Here is a 25,212-nt window from a genome sequence, read left to right as displayed (position 1 = left end):
GATTTTCCCAACCCAGGGATCAAACCCAGGTCTCCTGCATTACAGGCTGATTCTTTACCATCTGAGTCACCAGGGAAGACCAAGCTACCAAGGAATCCCTCAGATCAATACATTAATATTCAATTACATTTTCTAGCAAGTGTTGCCATGTTAAGTCCCATCCTATATTCATTTTGATAGGCTGCCTTGCAAATTGCATCCGCATCTTGGAAAGAGGAATGATATCCCCAATTTACAGAAATATCAGCTTAGAATAGTTAATATATGGCTTTCCACAGGTTGCAAAGCCATTAAATGGCAGAACAGGATTCATTAAATAGATAATTCTTTTTTATAAGAGAAATGTTTGTTTTGGGCTTCCCAGGTGGGGCTAGTGGTAAAGAACCCAATTGCCAAGGCAGGAGACCTGAATGACATGGATTGGATCCCTGAGTCAGGAAGATCCTCTGGAGGAGGGCATGACAACCCACTCCAGTATTCTTGCCTGGAGAATCCCATGGACAGAAGAGTCTAGTGGACTACAGTGCATGGGGGTGCAAAGAATTAGAAACGACTGAAGTGACTTAGCATGCACGCACATTTGTTTTGAAGAGAAATGTTTTCATTTATTGAATCAAATGAAAGCAGCATCAGCTAAGTATTTTCATAAATCCAATAAAAACTTAAAGCAAATCTATATGTTGATCCTCTCTTTACTATCACTGAGTGTTAGTCACTCAGTTGTGTCCAACTCTTTGGGATCCCCATGGACTGTAGCCTGCCAGGCTCCTCTGTCCATAGGATTTCCCAGGCAAGAATACTGGAGTGGGTTGCCATTCCGTTCCCCAGGGGATATTCCTGACCCAGGGATTGAACCTGGATCTCCTGCGTTGCAGGCAGATTCTCTACTATTGAGCCACCAGGGAAGCCCATTGCCTATCATTAGGCCTTCTTTATATATTTGTTTTTAAATTTATTTTTAAGTGGAGGATAATTGACTTACAATGTTGTGTTGGTTTCTGCTGTACAACAGCATGATTCAGCCATAAGTATATATATCCTCCGTCTTGAACCTCTTTCCCACCCCCATCCCACCCCTCTAGCTAACTATATACTAACTGATCATTCAATAGGTATTTATTAAGTGCTTGCCACATGTTGGGCATTGTGGAGAATCTATAGGAAAATAAAATGTGGTCCTTGCTCTGAAGGAACTCACAGTCTAGTAAAAGGGACATCCACTTAAAAGGGAAACAGTGTCATGTGGCAAGTACTCTACCAGGAATACTGACTAAACAGTTTGTGTTTGTTCTCATAGACATACTGCTCTTCATGCCTCTCCTCTCCTGAGCTGAAAGTGATGATGCTCAAAATCATAAACATCCAAAAAATCAATCCATTAATAAATAATGTTTATTTATTAACATTAATAAAAGAAGCGTAGTCTTCAAGGTTAAGCTTTCTTATTGTACAGATGCTGGGGAGGAGTGGATGGCAGGCTGCTTCTGTCCATCCCATCAGGAGAGTTGAATCAAAGAGGGAGTAGGCAGAAAAATCCAGGACTTCTTGAGACAGAGGACAGAAGAGAGAGATGTGTCATTGTAGAACAGGAAAGGCCCCTCCCACAAACCCAGTTCCCCGCCTCTGACAGGTGTAGTTCCTCCTTGTAAACATCCCCGGTCTTTTCATTTGACCCTTTGTTGAAGGTTGATCACATCAGCCTCAGCCCTGTTGGTCAGCAAGACTTTTTCAGCTTGAGTGGGGTGAGAGCACAAGAACACCCTCTTGTTTGACTTCCTCTGAGCCAACCACAGCTCCACTGGCCACTGTCTGTGGTCTGGCCCCCTTCGTCCAGGGAGAAAACATCCTTGAGTACCAGCAGGAGTCTAGCCAGGTAAGGCCAGCTGGCTTTTCACTGGTTCCACAAAGAGATGGGGCTTCTCTCTATGAACTGATTTATCTTGTCCCCAACTTGTGTCTCAGGTCCCCTCCACCCTTGCCTTGTACTTCCATCTAGACTCATATTCTCTGTGACCCAATGAAAAAAATGTTCCATTTTTCCTTACTGCTCAGGGTTGATGATATTTGTAGACCAGCATTTTTCAGCCTATAAAATCCCCTGACATACTTATCTCTCTATTGATTTTGATCTTAACTGCACTGTAAGAATGGTGGGATAGGAGTAATTTTCTCTATTCAGTGGCTTAAGAACTGAAGCTTAGTGAATTGAAGTGATTTGTTCAAGTTTGATCTGCAGACTGAGGCCAAGATTAGATCTGATGCCTCCTTTTCTCTCCCTCTACTGCAGGCCCCTCACCCCCCAGCCCAGGCAGGTCACACCTTATCTCAAAAAGCCAAGAGAAGTGAATGTGTTTCCTAAGCTGTCAAATGGCCAAGAAAAGGTGCTCCTTTCTTGCAGGGAGATTGGGAGGGATATTTTCAATTCATCTGAGAGACAGAGAGATTTCATAGTGATATCTAGGCTTCATCAAACTATTTTTAGAGGACGAATGAGAATTTGTACATAAAGGGGCCTTGTTAACTGAACACTGATATGCAAATTGGAGGAGATGACTACGTGGAGCCTGACACGTGCTCTGGCTTTCATTTGGGGCTGAATGACACTTTCTTAATGTCAACAGCCGTGTTATGAGGCACTGATCACAATGGCCCTAGGGAAATATTTTAGCTTTTCTGTCTTACTGTGGTATGTGGAAAACCAAATCTCAATGGGAGGAGGGAACACTCCCAAATCCTTTCAAATTGACTCCTGCAATTTCCTCTCTTATGACAGCTATCATTATATCTCATTGTTCTATAGTTTTAAGAAAATCTCATCTTCAGTGATTATGTAGTTTATTTTTTTAAGATGCTAATTTTGGCTATCATTTTCCTCTTCATGCTCTGAAGGTTATATCATTCTTAGTTGTGGAAGGAAATGTTTCTTTTGTGGATGTGTGCGTGCGTGTGTGTCTATTTGAGTTTGTTTTGACAGTGCTAATATTCATCCCTGTGGGCCCACCACAATGCAATGGGTTGCAATGTTATGTAATTTTTAGCACGCTTTGGTATATTCTTAGTATCTTTCTGCCTGTAAGGGTCTTGAAGAGATCACTTAAGCAATTAACTTATTCAAAATAGAGAAACTGAGGCTTGGACAGGGGACACAGTGTGCACAAGGCCGGGTGGCCAGTGATCTCTGGGGCTTTAACTCTTTCACTGGTTACTACCTGTAGTGAATTGTGTTGGGCAGCCCTAAGTAGAAGTGTTAACTGTGTCATTTTGGGGACTAAACCCAGATGCTCAGTGAGACTCCTTACAATGACAAGTTTTAATTTTACTTTGACCTTTTCCTATCATCCAGATGATTGCTGTGGAAGCTTGGACAAGCGGGTATGGCAGAGGTGTTGACAAGTGTTTAGACCTTGTGTTTGATTGCTTGCCGGGGGAGTTATGAGACAGGAAGGAGACCAGAATGACTCCAAGAATTTGTGGAGCAACTGGTAGGAAGGAGCGGCCTTCATCTGAGATGGAGAAGACCGTGAGAGGAACAGGTTTTTGAAAGAGCATCAGGAGCTTATTTTGGCCAGGAAGGCACTGGATATGGTGAGTAGTGACTAAATATATGAACCTTGGATTCAGTGAGGCTATCTGAGTTGAAGATAAAAAGTGGTTGTCATCAATAGATACATACTATTTACAGCAATAAAATTAAATGAGATCTTCAAAGGAGTCAATATAGATGGAAGAGAGAAGAGGTTTAAGGGCTGACTTTTGAGGCGCTATAAAGTTTTGGATTAGGGAAGTGGGGAGAATCTAGTTAACATGCACTAAAGGGGAAAGGGCATGGTGGGGGTGGTCTTCATCAGCAAAGAGAAGGATTTTTTCACTGAGGTGCTTTAGAATCGCCAGCACATGGCAATAATGAAAAACATTTTTCAGTTGCCTTTTCTGTAGACAATACATCATCCCTTTATTGTCTGCACTCTGGAGCAGACCACTCCTACCATTCTTACCACTCTCTATTCCCTCCGGTTCCATGGCAACCAAAAGAGATGGAGGAGGAGCAGTGGAAGTGGAGGGTGAACACTAGGAGATAGTGATGTGTGTTGGGATCCAAATGAAGGAGACATCCAAGGAGAAGAGAGGGGTTGGATGGCACATATGTTGCTGAGAGGAGATGAGTTATGTCAGAGAGATGAGCTGCATTCAAGAGAAAAAGGGAATTGGTGCTGGTAAATTTCTTTCAAGGATCCCATTTATAAATAGAGCCAGAGAAATTGGATACAACCTAGGAGGGAAAGAAAGAGGCTTTTCTCCCCTGCCTCTCTTATGATGAAAGAAAGATGATAGAAATATACTTTTGTAGAGATCGTAACTTCAGAGTATTTCTCTCTCCTACACCTGTAAGTGGGGCTTCCTTGGTGGTTCAGACAGTAAAGAATTCACCTGCAATGCAGGGGACCTAGGTTTAATCCCTGAGTTGGGAAGATCCCCTGGAGAAGGGAATGGCAACTCACTCCAAGTATTCTTGCCTTGAGAATTCCATGGACAGAGGAGCCTGATGGGCTACAGTTCATAGGGTCACAAAGAGTCAGATACGAATGAGTGACCAACACACACACAAACACACACACACACACACCTGTAGGTAGTCCTGGTAAACTTTTTGTCTTACATTTTTTTCAGGGGGTTGAAGTCATCTGCCCCAAATCACACAGCAAACTAATACCAGATGAAACTCACACCTGGGTCCAAAAGGTTGAATTAATTTTTTTCTTCACTGCCACTGCCTCATACTAAACAGATAATTTTGGAGATCACGTACAGCTTTAGAACTCTCTATAAAGCTCTAGAAACTTTCATTTTTGTTATTGTTTAAGGACCTTTCCTAAATCCCAGGAATTCACACTTCTCAGGTATGTGCCCTAAACTGCAGGTATGTTATACCAAATGCAGGATGTTTGGGGCCATGGGAGGGAACTAGAACCCAGCATCTGCATCAGTGGAAACTTGAAACTTCCAAATACGGTCAACTCAGGGCTTCAGGTTGAACCATCTGTTTTCTGGAAGATGGGAATGTACTTTCTTATGCCAGTAGTCTTGGACTGATTCTCACATCAACCTCTTCATCTAGTAGTGAATTTGTGTCTACTTATCCACGTTCATGATGCATCCTTAATACTGTCTGCTTTCTGTCCACTTGAGGCTGATACACTGTTAAAATTCTTTGCTTACATGGAGCTCCAGCCACACATTTCTGGGTCAGGATATTGCTACTGTATATTCAGGGATACAGTGAAACACATGTTATTTTGACACAGCCCTGAACAATGCATGTTACTAGCAAAAATTTCAGTAACAGAGACTTGTTAGAAATAAACAGACATTTATTTGGGGTTTGTTAAAACTGCAACCTGGAAGACAAAGATTCAAGAAGCACCTGAATTGTTTTCTGCTGGATTGCAAAATGGAGGAAGCTTATAAAGGCAAAAACTGCAAGGCCACGGTTAGTTACATAAGTTGTTTGTCAAGAATCACAATTGCAGCTGATGAGAAGGGAGAATGCTTGTTAAGCAAGGATTGGTTGGGGCCTGAAATGGTTAATAGTTACAAAGTGGGACCTTGAGTCCATAAAGTTGCAGTTGTTGGCTATTTTGAATACAGCTGGTGGTGTCCTTGGGTAAAGAAAATTCAGTTTCTCAGTGGTGCAGGGACGTGTCTGAGACCAGATTCTCAATGGCCACCTAATTTCATTTTTGTGTACCTGATGCCGAAGCTGAAGTTTCAATGTTTTGCGACATGATGAGAACAGCTGAAACATTGGAAAAGACCTTGATGCTGGAAAAGATTGAAGGCAGAAGGAGAAGAGGCAACAGAGGATGAGATGGTTGGATGGCATCATTAATGCAATGGACATGAACTTGGGCAAACTCTTGGAAATGGTGGAGGACAGAGAGGACTGGTCCATGGTGTCGTGAAGAGTCAGACATGACTTGGCTACTGAACAACAACATATCTAAACTATGATTATTTTTATTATAATTTCAATTTGTCCTCAATGCCCAGAATAAAAAACTTTACACAAAGTAAAGGGGGACCATTTTCCCCCTCTCCCAGCGCCACCCTCCTAGCTGGTGGCAGGTGTTCTGTCCCATCCTTGATGGCACCAAAAGGAAACTCATGGAGTAAAATATAGCACTTACCCTTCAGCAATAGGTCATACTGGGTCCTTGGTGTCTGCTTTATTTTGTCCAAAATTACATGTATCCGGACAGCTCAGTGTGACACTGTGATGCCCCTAGAACGCTCTTCCTACACTGTTTACAGATTACTATCTAGGCTTTGTCTGGCCGTCTTACAATTATCTATTTGCAGATCTAGTTCTTTCATCTATAGTTGCTCTTTAAAACAGAAAGACATTATATTTGTAGGTTTTCTTCTACTTTCCACCTCTCTCTCTTTCCCTTAGCACAGTTATTGGCACAGAGAAGTTCCCCCCAAAATGGGTTTGAATTAATAAATTAAATGAAACAATTTGTGCCACGTTGAGTTTCATACTGAAGGTTAATCTAAGTTGTATAAGGAAAAAAGTAGAGTATCCAAGTTAAGATCTTCCTGTAAACAAAATTAATGCATGAATGAGGCAATTCAGATCTATAACTTGGAAACCAGCTGGTACAGTTCATTTTGCTCTGTAGTTAGGAATACATAAACCTGTATAATGGATATGTCCATGTTGAAAATTTAACACCATCATTACTCATGCCTATAAGCCTCAGGAGTACAAGTACAATCATTAACAGCTGTTGATGCCATAGACATTCCTTTGATTGTTAATATGTTTAACAAATGAAGAATTCTTGACAATCAATAAGACAAAGAAGATGAAACTAATAAAAATGTCTAGACTACACACCCCCCAAGCTGTCAGTCTCACAACTAAAAAAAAAATATTGCAAATTAAAACAAATATTGAACTATAAAAACTATTTATTGCCAAGTAGAAAATTTTAAATTGTAAGTCCTCTCCTGATCTGCAGAAAAATGGACTTAATATCCTTTTTAAAAAACTTTGTAATTTTTGAAAAAGTGAGGTAAAATTGGCATCTAATATTATGTTGGTTTCAGATACATAATATATTGATTTAATACTTGTAAAAATTGGGAATTGATCACCACAATAAGTCTGGTTGCTATTCTTCACCCACATACTTATGAATTTTTTTCTTGTGATGAAAACTTTTAAGATCTCTCAAAAACTTTCAAATATGCGATATAGTATTATTAACCATAGTCATCATACTATACATTACATCCTCAAGACTTATTCATTTTGGAACTGGAAGTCTATATCTTTTGTACTTTTTGACTCCTTTTATCCATCTAGCCCACCCCTCACCCTCCACATGTAGCCATGTGGTCACCAATTTGTTCTGTGTACCTATGAATTTTTTTTTTTTAAGAGATTCCACATGTAAATAGGCTTCATGGCCTGCTAAGACTTAAATAGCTACAACATTTCTGGGAGGGGTAATTTAGCCACGTATATCAAGAACCTTAAATCTACAAATTCTCTGACCCAGCGTTCTCATTTCTAGGAATTTAAACAGAGGAAAAAATTAAGGATTATGAAAAATTGTACCTATAAGGATCTTCATTGCATAGTCACTACAACAGTGAAGCAATTAGTGATTAGTAAGGGATGAGTTAAATAAATATGGATGATCGTATAATGGAATCCTATACAAGCATAGGAGAAGGCAATGGCACCCAATTCCAGTACTCTTGCCTGGAAAATCCCATGGACGGAGGAGCCTGGTAGGCTGAAGTCCATGGGGTCGCTAGGAGTCAGACACGACTGAGCGACTTCACTTTCACTTTTCACTTTCATGCACTGGAGAAGGAAATGGCAACCCACTCCAGTGTTCTTGCCTGGAGAATCCCAGGGACAGGGGAGCCTGGAGGGCTGCCGTCTCTGCGGTCGCACAGAGTCGGACACGACTGAAGTGACTTAGCATAGCATAGCATACAAGCATAATGTGCTGTTGTAGAAAATTGTTCATGAACTAAGTAGTATAGCACAGTGGTGGAAAATAGGGGCTTGAGGTCAGAGAGATATTTGACCAACTTAAAGGTCTTATCACTGACTGTGCAATTTTGAGCAAATTTCTCAACCTTTCTGAATTTCAGTGTGCATGCGTGCATGCTAAGTCACTTCAGCCTGACTCCTTGGGACCCTATGGACTGCAGCCCACCAAGCTCCTCTGTCCATGGGATTTCCCAGGCAAGAATACTGGAGTAAGTTGCCATGCCCTTCTCCAGGGGATCTTCCCAACCCAGGGACTGAATACACGTCTCTTTCATCTCCTACACTAGCAGTTGAGTTCTTTACCACTAGTGCCATCTAGGAAGCCTAAGTTTCAGTGTGCTGCTCTGTAAAGTGAAGATCATTGTAAGACCTGGACCACAGGGCTTTGGGGAGTGTGAAATGAGTCAATGCTGTTGAAACCCAGTTTCAGTACACAGTCAGTGCTTCATAAACGCTGCTACCATCGTCACTGTCAGCATTATTGTTGATGCATAAAGTGAAAAGGACAGCTTTTGAAATGATATTTACAGCATAACTCAGTTTTGAAAGTAAAAAAATGACATTATCTACAGGAAAATGTCCTAAAGGATATATATCAAAACGATTCACTTTCATTTTCTCTGCATGGTAGGTTTAAGGAAAGATTTCTTTTCTTTCTTTGGCTTTTTATGTATGGCCTGTAACGCAGTAAGAAAAGTTAAATGGGTCCAAAGAATCATTAACATCACCCCCGCAGATAAATGAACATTTATCAATTCAGTAGTTCTTTGCCTGTGTTATCATTGTTTCTTCATTGTCAAGTCACCAGAATCTCTCATACTATTTTAAGGCCATATATCCAATGGTTGGTAGCACTCAGTTGGTTACCTTCAGGTCTCCCATGCTCCTCTGTTGTCCTTTTGCCATACCCTATCTAGTGTATATCTTAAATATTTGCTAAGCATCTGTTTTGTTCATAACACTCAATGTTGGCAGAAAGGTGAGATATAAAGCAGCCAGAGGATGGTTTCTTAGCTAGAGGAGTTTGTAGTGCCCCGGGGGGAAAGGGCACTCACCTTAGCAGTGCACGTTTCATCTTCATCATGTTGAGGTGCTTCATCTTGCTGAGAAGGTCCTTGTGTTGCAAATGAGTTTTGGTAGCTAGGGAAAACTTCTTTAAGGAGGTAGGGCTGAACTATTATTAGATAGACTTTAAAAGTAGCTATGTTTCCATAGCCCACAGGAATAGTAATCTCTGCCTAGGATGGAGCCCTTCCAAAGCTTCTTCCGTCACATTACCTTTGAATGAGATTTCTTGTATGATTGCTTCTTTACCCACCGCTTTTTGGGGTCTTTGCTTTTTTATTCTATTTCAATCAATTTCTTTTGTACCCATAACCCTATGTGTTTGATTTATATTCACTTGGTAGATTTCCTTGAAAAAGTTTTCTCCCTCAATCGTAAGTATAATGTATGCTCAGTGCCAAAAATTTTGGAAAATTTAGAAAGATATAAAAAAGAAAGTAAAAATCATCCATAAGCTAGTCATGCAGAGCTAATCATTTATAACATTTGGTACTTGTGCTTCCAATGCATGTGTGGGTGATTTTTAATATCATTTTATAAGCTACATTTCTGCTTTATAATAATATATCTTTTCATGTCAATTAATATTTGTCTAGGGCTTCTCAGGTGGCATTAGTGGTAAAGAACCCACCTGTCATTGCAGGAGACATAAGAATCACGGGTTCAGTCCCTGGATTGGGAAGATTCCCTGGAGGAGGACATGGCAACTTACTCCAATATTCTTGCCTGGAGAATCCTTACTCTATGATGTCTTTTATAACTACTCCCTCCTAAAGATAAACGGCCTTTAACACTTAAATATGTTAATTTCTAATATTTTTCTTTGCCTATTTATATAAAATTTTGGTTTTAAAAATAAAACCATAGGGTATGTGCAACTTAGAACCCTACTTTTCACTTAGAGTTATTCTATGAATTTTTATCTGTCATTTAATATCTTAACATGTGATCTGTAAGAGTTGCATAATATTCCACTCTGAGTGTGTGCATATAATGTGATAGAATAAATATCTCTAATTTAGGATTGATACTTAAATCATAATGTATTCTAGGTTCAAAACTCCATGCAAGAAGATCTAGTTTTATTCTTTTTGAAGTGTGGTCATGTAGTTAATTGACAAAGATAAAATCCCTTGTTCTAGATGAGATAAACTCTAGTGGAAGGCTTCATGATATGCAAGGATCTAGGAAGCTGTGACTGGGTTATTTCAGAGACGAGAATATTGCTCACAGTGTGGTGATTGGTTGGGTGGGAGGGAAATTTTTACTCTGGGTGGACCAGTTGTAGCTGGATGATGCCCCAACCTAGGAAGGTCAGTCCTCTCTGAAGTGCCAGCCTCATTGCTTAAGAGGAAATGGCTAATGAAACCAAGCAAGAGGTTCCTATCATTCAGTGTTCCTTGCCTGTTAAGTACAAAAAGCAAAAATAAGCTAATAACTTGGTCTTGTTGTTATTGATTTCTTATCTAGGATGCTCTTAAAGATGCACTTTTCTTTAAACATGCAACAAAGGATTAGAAAGTTTTGATTTCCAGTGGGATAAATGTGATAAAATTAAATATATTCTAGCCTAATTATTTTTTATATTTGTAGATGCTCTGTAGATAACCTCCTAGCTCTCCACCTTGACTTAGAATGGAGGCTTCCCATAAGATCCATGTGGAGTTCTAGACTAGCACAGCTGGAGGAACATGGGAGCCAAGTGCTTCAGTACTCTCTTAGTATAGGTGAAAAAACGATGCCCAGAGAGATGTGACTTGCATCTAAATCCAGGTTCCTAACTCCTATTACATTAAGGCATTTTCCACCATCATGATTATCATGTAGTTTTCTTCCAATTTTTCAAGTTGCTCTATCATAGATTCAGTTGTTAGACTCCTTCTAGCCTTCCTTTTCCTCAAACATTTAAAACTGTGTTTTAAAACCTACTATATTTTATGTACTTTGCCAAATCTTTAGATCCATTAGCTCTTCTAATTTTTATATCATCCTACAAGTTAAATATTGGATCCATTTCACGTTTGAGAAAACTGAAGCTCAAGATTTTTAAATTGGTATCCAACCTTAGGCAGCTGGTAAATTGTGGAGTCTGGATTGAAGCCCAGATCTGTCTGATTCCAAAGCTTTCTTTACTGTGCCAGCCTACTTCCTAATACAGGAATTGATTACATGAAATGAATCAATTTATGTCTTTCCTCTTCCTTATCTATTATCTTGTGGAAAGGCTGACTTAATTAATTCTCCAAACATTATTATGTCTTTGAGTTGTAGGTGAGTGATCTTGACACATCACCCACAAAGTTGTTTAAATCAAAAGTGAAGACACCTTTGAGGTTCCAATGGAAGAAATTAAATTGTGTGGCTTTAGCTGCTCCTACTGATTGGCTGAACTCCCAAACAGAATTGAAGCTTAATGGAAAACAAACAATAATCAAAATTTTGCAAAAATTGAGGAAAAGGCATGAAAGAAAAAGAAAGAAAAAAACAAAAAACATCTGGTCAACATAAGTAGTGTCATCTCTATTAAGAGAGAGAATGTATTTCAAGAAGCACCCATGTCAGAGGAGTCATGGAAGGATTAGCAGGCTTAAAAGGAAGTTAGGGCTCTATTTGGAGAAGGCAATGGCACCCTACTCCAGTACTCTTGCCTGGAAAATCCCATGTACAGAGGAGCCTGGTAGGCTGCTGTCTATGGAGTCTCATAGAGTCGGACACGACTGAGCGACTTCACTTTCACTTTTTACTTTTCATGCATTGGAGAAGGAAATGGCAACCCACTCCAGTGTTCTTGCCTGGAGAATCCCAGGAAGGGTGGAGCCTGGTGGGCTGCTGTCTATGGGGTTGCACAGAGTCGGACAAGACGGAAGCGCCTTAGCAGCAGCAGCAGGGCTCTATTTTGGGATATGGACTCCCTTGGCCGGGCATTTGCTCTTGACATTTTTTCAAAGAAAGATGGGCTACTTTATGATTATAATTCTTTTGGCATAACACAGGAGGAAAAGGGAAAATTGTTTTACTCTAGTTTGTTTCAGACCAGTTTTTGAAGCTGGCCTAGGTCAAGGTTAGGGTGCTGTGGAATGGCTCCCCTCCACAGCCTCTCAATGACCGCCCTCCCAGGTCACTCTTTGAAACAGGGTCACTGCCATCCCTTTTTTCTCCAACTCCATGTCAGTTGCTATGACCCTTTGCTGGGAAAACTAGAACTTCTGCCAAATTATTCTGTCCAGTCCCTCTGTAACTAAGGGCTTTGTTTTCAGAAGATCTGTTCACTGGAGGTGCATTGGACTTATCTCTCTAAGACAAATATTTCTCCTCCCTTGTTTCATTACATAATTTACATAAAGAGTTTTTAACTTTTCAGCCCACATAGCAGTTTCATAACTTCTTGTGATAAAACTTGCCCAAGATACATTATCTTTCTCCATCTCTCTTCTTTGATTTTATTTCCTGAATGTGGCTTTGGCATATTAGTAGGCAGGTGAAAGTCATTGCCCCAAAATGCAACTATCCATGTACAGGGAAATATTTGGGTATGAATTTTAGTCTTTTGACTTTAATTTTTGGAAAATTTCTAAGGGCTGAATTTTGATGTATTTACTCTATGAAACAATTTAGTTTTTCCTTATACTGGAGAACAGGTAATTTGTGATGAAAATGTGAGTACAAAAAAATCTTTGTGTTTTCAAATTTTCTGACTAGTATCAATTTTTTTTCTTATTCATCTTTTTATAACATTTTCATTGTAGAAAATTAGAAAATATAATTAAGTAAAAAAGAAATAAAAAACACCTATATAATCCAAATTACCCAGAGAAAACTTTTGCTAACATTTTTGTGTGGATATTCTTGAATACATTTGTGTTAGTTATATATAACCATATTTTATTTTGATAAAAACTAAAGTCATGCTATGTCCTATTTTATAACTTTAAAAAATGTACTGCGTATCTTCTATTGTATTTGTACAGTGTTAATTATAACAGTTACAAAATATTTTATCTAAACTACAATTAGGTAGTTTAGTGATTAAAAATAAATTATAAATAAAATAGTTTCACTATTTTAAAAAGGGCATTAGCATAAAGAATGTACTTAGAGTCTCTACAGGAAGATGATGAGTTAAAAAGATAGCTAGCTATATCACTTATTTTAAATGATCTCTTTATTTCATATGTTAAAGTATACCAGTGCAGTTTCTAATGATGTACTGACTAATTCCACTTCCTTGGTCATGAGACCTAAGTCTATAGATAAGTAACATTATTCGAGAATCAAAGCAACCAGCTTAGAGAAGCTTCTTGGATGTGATGTTGCGCTACATAAGGTCACTCCTAGATTTGAGATTCTACTCTCAGTCACTCTCAACAGGAAAGCCCTCTCTATAGTATTTTCTAGCAAGTTTATCCACTGGCTGGGCATTGGTAGGAGAATCACTGAGTTTTACAGTCAGACATTAATGGTGTTTGGAATCTGGCATTACCTGTTAATATTTTCGGTGAGATGCAAGAGGAGAAGTAATGAATAACATAAACTCAGAATGTATTGCATATTATAGATTGGTCCCAGCTCATAAAGAAAGAAAAACGGAACTTCCCTCACAGATAACAGGGAATATATTTTGGTGATGTGTCAGACTTTTCAGTGATCTCTTTAAATACCATGCAGTGTCATGGCTGAAGTTCTTAGATGCAGAGATACTGCCTAATAGTAATACTCTGAACTAATCTATTTTGGCAACACTTATCTCAACAAAGAAGTTCAAAGAAGTGGTCAAATTTATCCATTGAGTTGAATTTTTCCATTACAAATAGGACATATATTAGCCACAGATGTTTTTTCACCGCTTTTACAGTCTGAAGGAATACTCTAGAGCAGGAACTGACATAAGGAAGTATGTGTACAAGTAACTTGGATAACATCAAATTCTGGCCCTGTGGGCTTTGGTTTCCATCTGGCCCCCAGGGTTGAGTTGGAACATGGCCTTTTGGGATAGCTTGGAACATCCCTCATCTAAATACATGGCCTCTCCTCACCATCACCCCACATCTTGCCAATGGTTTCAACTTTGTCAATACAGACTTAACCTTCCCTAAAACCTTTGGACAATGTTACTTTCCCTTTGGCATCTTTCAGAGACTGCCAACCACACTGCTTAAGTATTATTTTCTTGCCTCTTTCTATGCTAATATACTAATGGCTCTTCAGAAGATTGAAGATCAAGACACTCCATCATTTACAAAACACTTTCACAACTTTTTAAAAAATTTGATCTTTACAAAAAAATCTCAGATAGTAAGTCGGACAGGTCTCCTCGTGCACATTTTCACAGATAAAGAGGTTGTAATAAAGTATTACTACATATGTGTACACTTGTATATGAAGATGACGTTACTGACCACACTTAATCGTGGTTTCCCTGGTCCATACTCTATTCCTCTCTTGATCACTCTGAGTAAAGCCATGCATTTACAGAAAGGCTGGTCAAAACCAAACATTATCTCTAACCAGTAAGCCAGCCTGGAGATACACATTCACAGGACCAAGGAAATCTGATTATCAAGGTAGCATTTTCATGTTCTCAGTGCATTTACTACTTATTTTGGCTTATTGCTTTAATAGTAATAGTAGCAGGTCACACATAAATATACATTTATCCTCACTTTCTAATATAATGCACTTATATGTGAATATAATTCTATTTTTTTAGGCACATATTTTTTGCTTTTTTTTTCTTGCTGAAATACAGAAAAAAGAAAAGGGCTTTTTTTGATGAATGTTACTGTTCTTCATCTGCATCTAGTATCTAATTACCTTCAGCAAGATAATAGAATAAAATAGAATAGAATAAAACCTATATATACAATATGCTATAGTGAGTATATATGTATTATGTATACAGTGCGTATATAGAGAGTATGCATGTGTGCTTAGTCATGACCCCATGGACTGTAACCTGCCAGGCTCCTCTGTCCATGGGATTTCTCAGGTAAGAATACTTGAGTGGGTTGCTCCAGGGGGTTTCCTTCTCCAGGGGATCTTCCCAACCCAGGGACTGAACCTGTGTCTCCTGCATTGCAGATGGATTCTTTACTGCTGAACCATTGGGAAAGCCCATAGAGAGTATAGAGAGTATATATGTGTATATATATACACACTATATATACTATAATGCTAAAGAATGAACAGTTTTTATTCTTAGATTCTGAGCTGTCCACTTAAATCATTTATAGTGAATCTGAAAGTCACTCTTGAGACAGAACTGCTTTCATTGCTCCGTACTTGTTCCCTGGCCCTCATTATTTTCTTGAGAGCTACTCCTTTGTTCTAGTTTTCTTATCTTTTCTCTCTCCCTGGTGGAACTCTCTGGACCTATGTAGATCTTTTTGCACCTTGTAGAACAGACTGAATTTCAGGTGTTTACACTCTCACCTAGGAGGACTGAAAACAGGTCAAAGTCGCCTTAGAGTTTTTCTCTAACACTTTCTTACATCCCTTACTATTGTTTAATGAGGTGTCTTGTTTAACATTCAATGTTTTAGGAACTCAATGTATACTTCATTTTGAAAATGCAAATTGTTCTTCAGTCATGGTGACCCACAAGATGAGAAGGTAGCAGTCTTGTTTTTGTGACACTAGAGGCTCTCCTTTCTGGTTCTTTTTCTACCCCTTTCAAATGTCTGCTCCTGGAAGAATGTTGCCCTTTGGTTTTCAAATAGGCTCTCCTCTATTCCCTCCATCCAGCTCTTAGGAGAAGGTTTCATATTTGTCACTTACCCATGGGGTATTTTCAGGTGAAGTGAGTTTCTCCGTGTTCTGTGTTTCTCATGGTGCCAACATCTTCTGTGACACCCTCTGTGCCTGAGATCACTGTACCAAACACAGGTCCAGTGTTCTGTGGGCATCCAAGGGGACAGAGATGGGCGTATTTCCTTCACTCATGGAGCTCACGATCTGCTCATGGAGACCAGTTACAAGCAATGATTAAAGAACTGGTTGATAAAAAAAAGATCATGGTGCCTGGACAGCATAGGACAAATTGCATTTCTAAGTTGCTTTAAGGAACTGGTGAGTTTGGAGCTTGATTTAGAAGAAAGGGTTTCAAATCATCCCTTGTTAGGTCTGGTGCCGTCACATCTGAGGAGAGACTCTCTAGGATGAATCTCCTTTCCATTTTCTGCCATGCATACTCCATAGAGTATGGATATTTATTATGGATCCATTTGTTCAGTTGGTACATAATCAATGCTTTCCATGTGCTCTACTCAGTGCTACGGTAACTGTAGTGGAGGGAAAAAAAAACCCCAAAACACCCTGTCGTTATCATCAGGGATTTTTCATGCTAGTGAGGAAACTGAAAGTTAAGGCAAGTTAACAGGTACTGTTCTAAGGTATGATAAGTTCTGTTATATTGATTAACATGGTGATGTTTGCCAGAAATCACTCTGGATGCTCTCAATAAGCAATCTCCTTTTGCTTTCATTGTTTAATCATACATTGTAAATCTATGACTCCCGTATCTATGCCTAGTCATATCTCTCTTCCAAGTCCCAGGTCTATCTACACAACTGTCTACTAATCTGTCCTCTTTGTTAGCCATCAGGTACTTCTAATTCTTCTTGTCTGAAGATGAACTTATTATCTTTTTACCTCTATGGTAAATATGATTCTCCTTTTTATTCCAACCTCAGTGAAGGAAATCACAGCTCTACATTTTCCCAGGTCAGAGAGCTGCCTGATTACCTCTTGTTGCTTGATACTGACCAATCAGGCACCTAGTCCTACAGTTTTTAATTCCCTAGTAGGTACTGAATTTTCTACTTTGTTCTATTCCTTGCCACAGCCTTAATTCATCTCTTGGGGATCATAATAAAGGTCCACTAACTGATTTCTCTTCAGTATTGCTCTCTCAAGTGTATGCAGCTCACAAAGGGAAGACTCATCTTCCTAAAATACAAATCGGATCATGTCACTGGCCACTTACCCCATTGCCCTCTAAATAAAATCTGACTCCTGAGCATGGTAGGCACGACCCTCATAATCTGAACTCCTACAAACATGTAGAGGAATCACTTACCTACTCCCATGGGAGCGTCTGTTTCCTTATTTGTAGAATGAGGGTGTTGAGTTAGATGATATTTAAACTGTCTGGCAGTGATCTCAGATTCCATCACCCACCAGGGTGCCGGTAATATGGTATTTCTTGACCTATGTGATGGTTCTATGGGTGTGTTTATTTTGGAGATACTTCATTGACCTGCACACTTATGAGTTTTTGAGTGCATGTCCTACTTCAATAGAAATGTTTATAATAAAAATGCTGTTAAAATAACAAAGGCTGGGTAGTAGGGAGGCTGGGGGAGACTGTTGTCAGCACTTAGTTAAATGTCTCTACTTGAATTTCATGAAATCTGTTCGTGAGCAGCAGTCACAGTTGGCTTAGCAGGAAACCCAGGCTTTGGGGTGACTTCCTTAAACAGAGCTCCATCCAGGAATACCTGGTTGAGGAATGCAGGCTAGTGGCCCTCCCTGGACCAGGATTAGTGCTGGATAGGTAGTAATCCTTGGTAGACATAACCCACACACTCCCCTGAGATGTCCCAGTAACTGAGAAAGAGGCTAGCTCTAATTTCTAAGCATTGTCACCAGAATTCTAAGCATTCTCAATCAGCAGATTCAAAATCTGGGATCTTATTACTTTGGAGAGAAAAAAAGTAGAGCTGCTGCAGGCTGAATGATTCGGCCTTGGTTGATTCTTCTCACTTGGTCCTTTCTTTTTCACTTGTACAGAGGAAAAAAAAAAAAAAACTATTTGAGTGCTTTAGGACCCCCAAAGTACATTTTTAACCTGGTTAATTCCTGAAGCGCTTCTTTTTTCTTTCTTTTGAGGGAGTGGGGAGGCTGGTGATTTAGACTTTATTATTCTCCTCCTCAGCTTCCCAGGTGGCACTAGTGGTAAAGAACCTGCCTGCCAATACTGGAGACATGAGACCTGGGTTCAGTCCCTGGTTTGGGAGGATCTCCTGGAAGAGAAGGCATGGCAACCCACTCTGTTTTCTTGCCTGGAGAATCCATGGACGGAAGAGTCTGGCAGGCTACAGTCCATGGAGTCTCAGGAGTTGGACACAACTGAAGTGGCCTAGCATTCATGCACCCATTCTCCTCCTCAGGAGGACAAGGCCACCACTTTTCTGTCCCCTCTCTGCCCCAGGCTCCTCACGGTCATGCCGAAGGCAAATCAGACACTTCTGCTTCTACCTGAGATAAGCCACTGTCCTTGATGCTGGCTTATTGCTTGGCTTTCTTCTACTTTTTCAGACATATAAATCCAGTCAGGTTTCCTGGAATCACAAATCCTTGTACAGGTTTATAGTAATAGCTACCTCCAGAATTCATCTTGGTGGGGGAATTCCATTTATTTGGGGATGTTGAAGGAGAAAACCTGAGAGACCTCGGTATGTGAATAAAATAGATAAGTATGTTTCAATGAAAAATGCATATTTATAAACGACATAATTGTAGGCATTCATGTTTTTATTTATTTTTTTTTTGCTTATGATAATGATACATTTATTGAAAGTTTTACATTTTCATATTCTGTTTTTAAACTGAAGTATTTTTGGTGCTACAATTGTAGCTCCAGGTGTACAGCACAATGGTTCAGTTATACATACGTGTATGTGTGTGTATATATACATATATATATTTATATATATATATGTATATATATATTTTTTCAGATTCTTTTCTCTTATAGGTTATTAAAAAATATTGAGTATAGTTCTCTGTGCTATATAGTATATCCTTATTGGTTACCTATGTCACATGTGAGGTTGTATCAACGTCGCTGATCCAGTCCCTGGTGGCTCAGATGGTAAAGAATCTGCCTGCAATGCAGGAGCCCTGGATTCGATCCTTAGGTTAGGAAGATCCCCTGGAGGAGGGCATGGCAACCCACTCTAATATTATTCCCTGGAGGAGCCTGGCAGGCAACAGTCCATGGGGTCACAAAGAGTCAGACAAGACTGAGAGATTAAGCACACAGCACGCAATATCCCACTGTGTATATATGTGTATTGCATCTTCTTTATCCTTTCATCTGTCAGTGGACATTTAGGCTTCTTCCATGGCTTGGCTCTTGTGAAAAGTGCTGTAATGAACATTGGGGTGCATGCGTTTTTTTTGAATTAGAGTTTTCTCAGGATATAGGCCAAGAAGTGGGATTGCAGGATTATATGGTAACAAAATACACAAATATTTCAAATATAAACACACACACAAAGCAAAAATTGTTATCCCGATAAGAGAGAAGAAACAGATGAATGGACAAAGTTGGACTATACACAGTGTGACTCACCACTCCATGAGGGCTCTAAATCTTAAGGAAGTTGTTAATCTTGTGAAGTTCTTGAGGCCAGTGGAATCTTACAATATTGAGCCCAGACTGAATCTGGGGTGACGGTGGGGGACCTATTCTAGCATGGATAGAGGCGTGATGGCAGAGAGAAGGGAATACAGAGGATATGTGAGGAGGATTTCAGACTTCCACACTGTCAGAGAGCCCCGTCGTTTTAACCAAGTTTTAGCCAGCTCTTCCCTGGTGGCTCAGAGGTTAAAGCATCTGCCTGGAACGCGGGAGACCCGGGTTCGATCCCTGGGTTGGGAAGATCCCCTGGAGAAGGAAATGGCAACCCACTCCAGTACTCTTGCCTGAAGAATCCCATGGAGGGAGGAGCCTGGTAGGCTACAGTCCATGGGGTTGCAAAGAGTCGGATACGACTGAGCGACTTCACTTCACTTCAGCCAGCTCTTCCAGGGTAAGGGCTGTAGGCAGGCAGTTGACATCTGAGTTTCACACACCATATAACCCTCTGTCCTTCAAACACATCCTCCTTTTCACATCTCATACCTTTGTACCTTTGCCAGGAATGTCCTTACCCACCTTCTAAGATGCAGATAGCCCGGAGGCACCTTTCTCCATAGCTCTAACTTTCCACCCTCTCCAGCCTCTTTCTCCGTTCACCCCTGTTACTTCCATTTTCTGTTTCCATTGTGTTTGCACACATTCTCCTATTCTGGCTCTATCATGTCTGCAGTTTTCCACTTCTCTTTCCATCACCTCCACTAGGTTCTGAGCTGTGGAATGTATTTCGATGTGTGTCTGATTGTAAGTGGATGTGTACAGAGCCGTTTCCATTCAGGCCTCACAAAGAACTTCATTACTCAGTCCATAAGCATTTACTGAGCACTCATGGATGACGAGGCTTCCCTTGTGGCTCAGATGGTAAAGCGTCTGGCTGCAATGCAGAAGACCTGGGTTCAATCCCTGGGTCTGGAAGATCCCCTGGAGAAGGAAAAGGCAACCCACTCCAGTGTTTTTGCCTGGAGAATCCCATGGATGGAAGAGCGTGGTGGCCTACAGTACATGGGGTCACAAAGAGTCAGACACGACTGAGTGACTTCACTTTCACTTTCATGGATGATGTATGAGGCAATGTACCAATAACAATGGATCAGACATAAGACTTGCCCTCAGATCTCAGACCTGATAGAGAAACAAGCAGGGCATCCATTCCTCCATCTGAGAACTCGTTCATCCCATGCCAAGTGCTGTCTCCAAAGAGGAGGGTAGCACAGTCTCTGCTCCGGACTTGTTCAAGCCCAGGAGTGAAGACAGGAGAGTAAACGGTGATTACAGAGCAGCATGACAAACACTGCAGAAGTTAAGAATGCCAGCATCATTGTAACCTGGACTGGGTGAATGGTGGAGTGTTGATGGAAGTGAGCAAAGTTAATTTCAAGGAATCTAATGTTTCCAAGTTCTCTAATCAGTATCCTTATCCTAATCAATTTTTCCATATATTATTTTCGAGGAAATATCTTTAAAAATTAATATTTTGGGTGAGAAGCTCTGAAAACCTCTAAAATTTGTTCCTTCTAAAATGCAAGAATAAGTTTTGAGGCTATCTCTGGCCCTGGCACAGGTTGAGTGTCCAATGTTCCACTGTGGTTATCACTAGTATCTCCTGTCACTGTGCATACCCGCTTGCATTAGAGGAAGTCAGAGGCCAAACACCCCAGATTCTCCACAATGGGCGCCCAAATTCATGACTGCCTTCCCAATCCTCCTTCTTTGAACTCACAGTTGAATCACAGGGAATTTACGTGCTCAGCTAAAGAGGGGGGAGGGGAAACCATATGGAACATTTGTAGGCTTAGATCTGGAATCTTCTGGGCACTGGAGAAAAATTAAATCTTGTAGAGTGAATGCACTGGAAGGAATAATTTAGTTCAACAACTTTCAGACTTCAATATATTTTCCCCTGAAATGAAAGCTTCAGAAGAAGTCCAGAAACAGATAAATGAAATTTGTTTTGATTGAAATCGGTTAGTCATTTTCAAGAGTACACGTTTGCCAACCATAAAGTCTGGCTCCCCATTTTGTAGATGAAGAAACTGCCATGCAGAGAAGGGGAAGAAATTGCCCAGGGCCTTGTGGCTCAGCTGGTAAAGAATCCACCTGCAATGCCGGAGACCTGGATTCGATCTCTGGGTTGGGAAGATCCCCTGGAGAAGGGATAGGCTACCCACTACAGTATTCTGGCTGGAGAATTCCATGGACTGTGTAGTCCATGGGCTTGCGAAGAGTCGGATGCAACTGAGTGACTTTCACTATCACTAGCCAGTGAGGGAGAGGGGACCCATGTTTCTTTATCCTGGTCCTGTATTCTCCCCTCCCCACTCCACTGAGTGAAAGCTCCGGTAACAGACCAGAGAGCCCTGCCTGGCAGAGGAGGAGCTGGGAGGCAAGAGACCCTCCATCAAGTCCACTTTCCCCCAGGACACAGAGCAGCCCCACTGGCATGTTATCACTAATGTACAAACTGTGAAATTGTGAAGAACTCTGACAGTTTTCTTATCTCAACTGGCACAGGAGAGGGTTTGTTGGAGAGTTTTGAGGTTGCAGTGTATCCACTGCACATCCCTTGGCTGTTCACAGAGACTCAGGAAAGGCTGCACACATAAATTCACATAAATTACCTTTACGAAATGTCAGAATTAAAAGCAGATTTTTATTTTGGGGCTGTGCCTCGAGAATGTTAACCCCTTCTTGTGGATAGAAATGTCACCATCAGTAAAACACAGTTGATATCTTTGAATGCAACCCAAGCCACAGGAACTCAAGTGTGGACTTCCTCCCCAGCCTAGCACCACCTCATGTGCATGTGGGAAGCAGCTCTTATTAACAAACCATAGACTTTTCTAAGCTCCTGGTTAGTTCACAAGTACTCCTCGAGATACTATATTTTTAATCTTGTTGTGGCCATAACTTCATTCTTTATTGTCTTTAATTTTCAAAAAATTAACTAAACTGAGGGTTCAGGAGACACAAAATCCACTGGGGCCTCAGTTTCCTTATTTACAAAATGTGGAGGTTAGAATAGATTGGTGCTCTCTAACAAGGCGATCTATCTTTCCAAGGGTCCAGAGAGATGGTCTTGGGAACACTCAAGTAGCTATTAATATTTCAAAAACTTTGTGGAAATCACAATACAATTGTATTGCTTTAGGGATGCATAAGATTAAAAAGTAAATTAAAAAAAAAAAAAATCCCATGGACAGTTACTAGAGATCTTAGGAGACAGTAAAGGAAGCAAGGGAGAGGCTGGTTGTACAGGTTCTCGAGAGTGGCAGAGAGAGCAGGAAGCCAGGAAGGTATTCTGAAAACTAGATGGACAAAGAGCAAAAGTCATGCTGAGGAAATGGAGGGTACATGACCTTAGGAAGTGGTTCACCATGAAACACTCCTGAGTTTTACCAGTATCTATATAATGTCAGTCCTGCTGTCTTGATCAGAAATATGAAATATGATGCTTTTTGGACTTCCCAGGCACCAGTGGTTAAGAATCTGCCTGCCAATGCAGGGGACATGGGTTTGATCCCTTGTCCGGGAAGATTCCATATGCCATGGGGCAACTAAGCCCATGAGCCACAACTGTTGAGCCCGTATGCCCTAGACCCCAGGCTTTGCAACAAGAGAAACCACAGCAATAAGACACCCACACCCTGCAACTAGAGAGTAACCCCCATGCAGAGCAAACAGAGAAAGCCTGAGTATGGCAGCAAAGACCCAGAGCAGTCAAATAAATAAATAAAATTAAAAAAAAAATGATGCTTTTTGTTACGTACAAACTGTTCTTTATTAAACTCTTGTGAGAGGGGAAAAAATCCTGACACTCCCCCTTTCTTCACCCCTGGCTGGCTTTGTGGCCACTCAGTGTAAGCAGTGACTCCTTTCAAGCTGATCATAAGTTCTTAGGATGGTTATTCATCTACTTCTCTGCAAAACATACATTTATTAGAGGGTGATTAATTCTGGATCTCCCTTTGATTTTAAGAAAGCAAAAATAATTACTTTAAGATTGTACAGTTTGTCTATAGGACAGAAATATTTCAGTGGATAGTGGAACAGAATCTTCTAGAATAAGTATTACAGAGCCAGGTTCATTTTGTATGACACGAAGCAAGTAAAAATGCTGATGCTCTGAGGTTTGCAGCAAAGAGAGGGTTTATTCACAAGGCAGCCAAGCCAGACTCAGTTCTGCCTCCCCAAGTCAGGGACTCTGAGTATTTATGTGATGAAGAATAAAGAAGTGGGGCAGTTGGAGATGTGGGGAGTATGAGGAGTGTGGGGAAAGTTGACTGGAAAAGGTGCAGCAATTGGCATTCTGTGCACATGCAGCTGGGCTACTGGCTCAGGGTAAAGAATCTGCCTGCAACGCAGAAAGTACGGCAGGCTCAGGCTCAATCCCTCAGCTGGGAAGATCCCCTGGAGAAGGGAATGGCCATCCATTCCAATGTTCTGGGCTGGAGAATCCCATGGACAGAGGAGCCTGGCGGGCTACAGTCCATGGGGTTGCAGAGAGTCAGACACAGCTGAGTGACTGATCACACAGACACACACACAACCAGACTACAGGCCTCTGCATGCTCACAGTGGAGGCACTTAGCCCAAATCTGAGGGTGGAGTCTTGGCCATCTGGCATCAAAGGGCCCCCAAGTGGATGGACACTTGCACATGCTCAGTTGGAGGGTCAGTGGTCCTAGCCGGTCCCATCCAGTTCAACTTGAACTGGACAAAACTGACTCTAAGTTCCTGGAAAACATCTCAGCAAACCACTTTTTACATAGGCTACATGCTGTTCAGAGGCCATGCAAATCTTAAACAACCTTGATTAGTGGAGCCAGGGCAAATGGATTTGCCACTGATTACCCACAGTTTCATAAGGAAATTGGAAAGTGCTAGAATGTGGGGATGTTTCTAGCTTCGACAGTCCAGTATGGAGCCCCAGAATGAACTATTAAGCAGAAAATCTGAGTAGTAGGATATAGAGTCAAGTCAGGTCCACATTATGACTTCCGTGAGCCTAAAACTTTTGCCTTCTTGAATGTCTCTACCATAATAATATCACTATTAAAACATGTTTCTATAACTGTACATAGTTCAGCATCTTATGACTTAGATAATCTAGTTTGTTTTTTAGGCAAAATGCAATAGATTTGGGGTGGCCTACAAATTTCACTTTTTCCTCTGATACGAGAAAAAATGAAAACAATTTTTTGACCATGAAATTTAATTTTTCTCTTCTGATTTTTGTTGTTGTTCAGTTGCTCAGTCATGTCTGACTTTTTGTGACCCAGTGGACTGCAGTACGCCAGGCTTCCCTGTCCTTCACCATCTCCCGGAGTTTGCTCAAACTCATGTCCATTGAGTTGGTGATGCCATGCAACCATCTCTTCCTCTGTTGTCCCCTTCTCCTCCTGCCCCCAATCTTTCCCAGCATCAGGGTCTCTTCCAATGAGTTGGCTCTTCACATCAGGTGGCCAAAGTATTGGGGTACTTCAGCTTTAGCATCAGTTTTTCCAATGAATATTCAGGGTTGATTTCCTTTAGGATTGACTGGTTTGATCTCCTTGCTGTCCAAGGGACTCTTTAGAGTCTTCCTCAACACCACAGTTCGAAAGCATTAATTCTTCAGCTCTCAGCCTTCTTTATGGTCCAACGTTCACAAATGTAA

At 40.7% G+C, this 25,212-nt stretch overlaps 1 protein-coding gene and 1 non-coding gene across 2 annotated transcripts in view; both read left to right on the top strand.

The window, feature by feature from the left end:
* Positions 1–1,090: 1,090 nt before the first annotated feature.
* The window catches only part of TPRG1 (tumor protein p63 regulated 1), a 159,766-nt gene continuing 135,644 nt past the window's right edge, over positions 1,091–25,212 (top strand). The window contains exon 1 of the mRNA XM_070790204.1: positions 1,091–1,873. The gene's annotated coding sequence lies outside the window, so the exon portion shown is untranslated. The remainder of the gene's footprint in view (positions 1,874–25,212) is intronic.
* On the top strand, positions 19,728–19,799 carry TRNAS-GGA (transfer RNA serine (anticodon GGA)). The gene has a single exon. It is a non-coding gene; the product is annotated as a tRNA-Ser (tRNA).

The sequence above is a fragment of the Bos indicus genome, chromosome 1 (assembly GCF_029378745.1).
Source record: "Bos indicus isolate NIAB-ARS_2022 breed Sahiwal x Tharparkar chromosome 1, NIAB-ARS_B.indTharparkar_mat_pri_1.0, whole genome shotgun sequence".
Taxonomy (NCBI): Eukaryota; Metazoa; Chordata; class Mammalia; order Artiodactyla; family Bovidae; genus Bos; species Bos indicus.
Note: the sequence above shows the minus strand (reverse complement) of the source record. Positions and strands in the feature narration are given on the sequence as shown.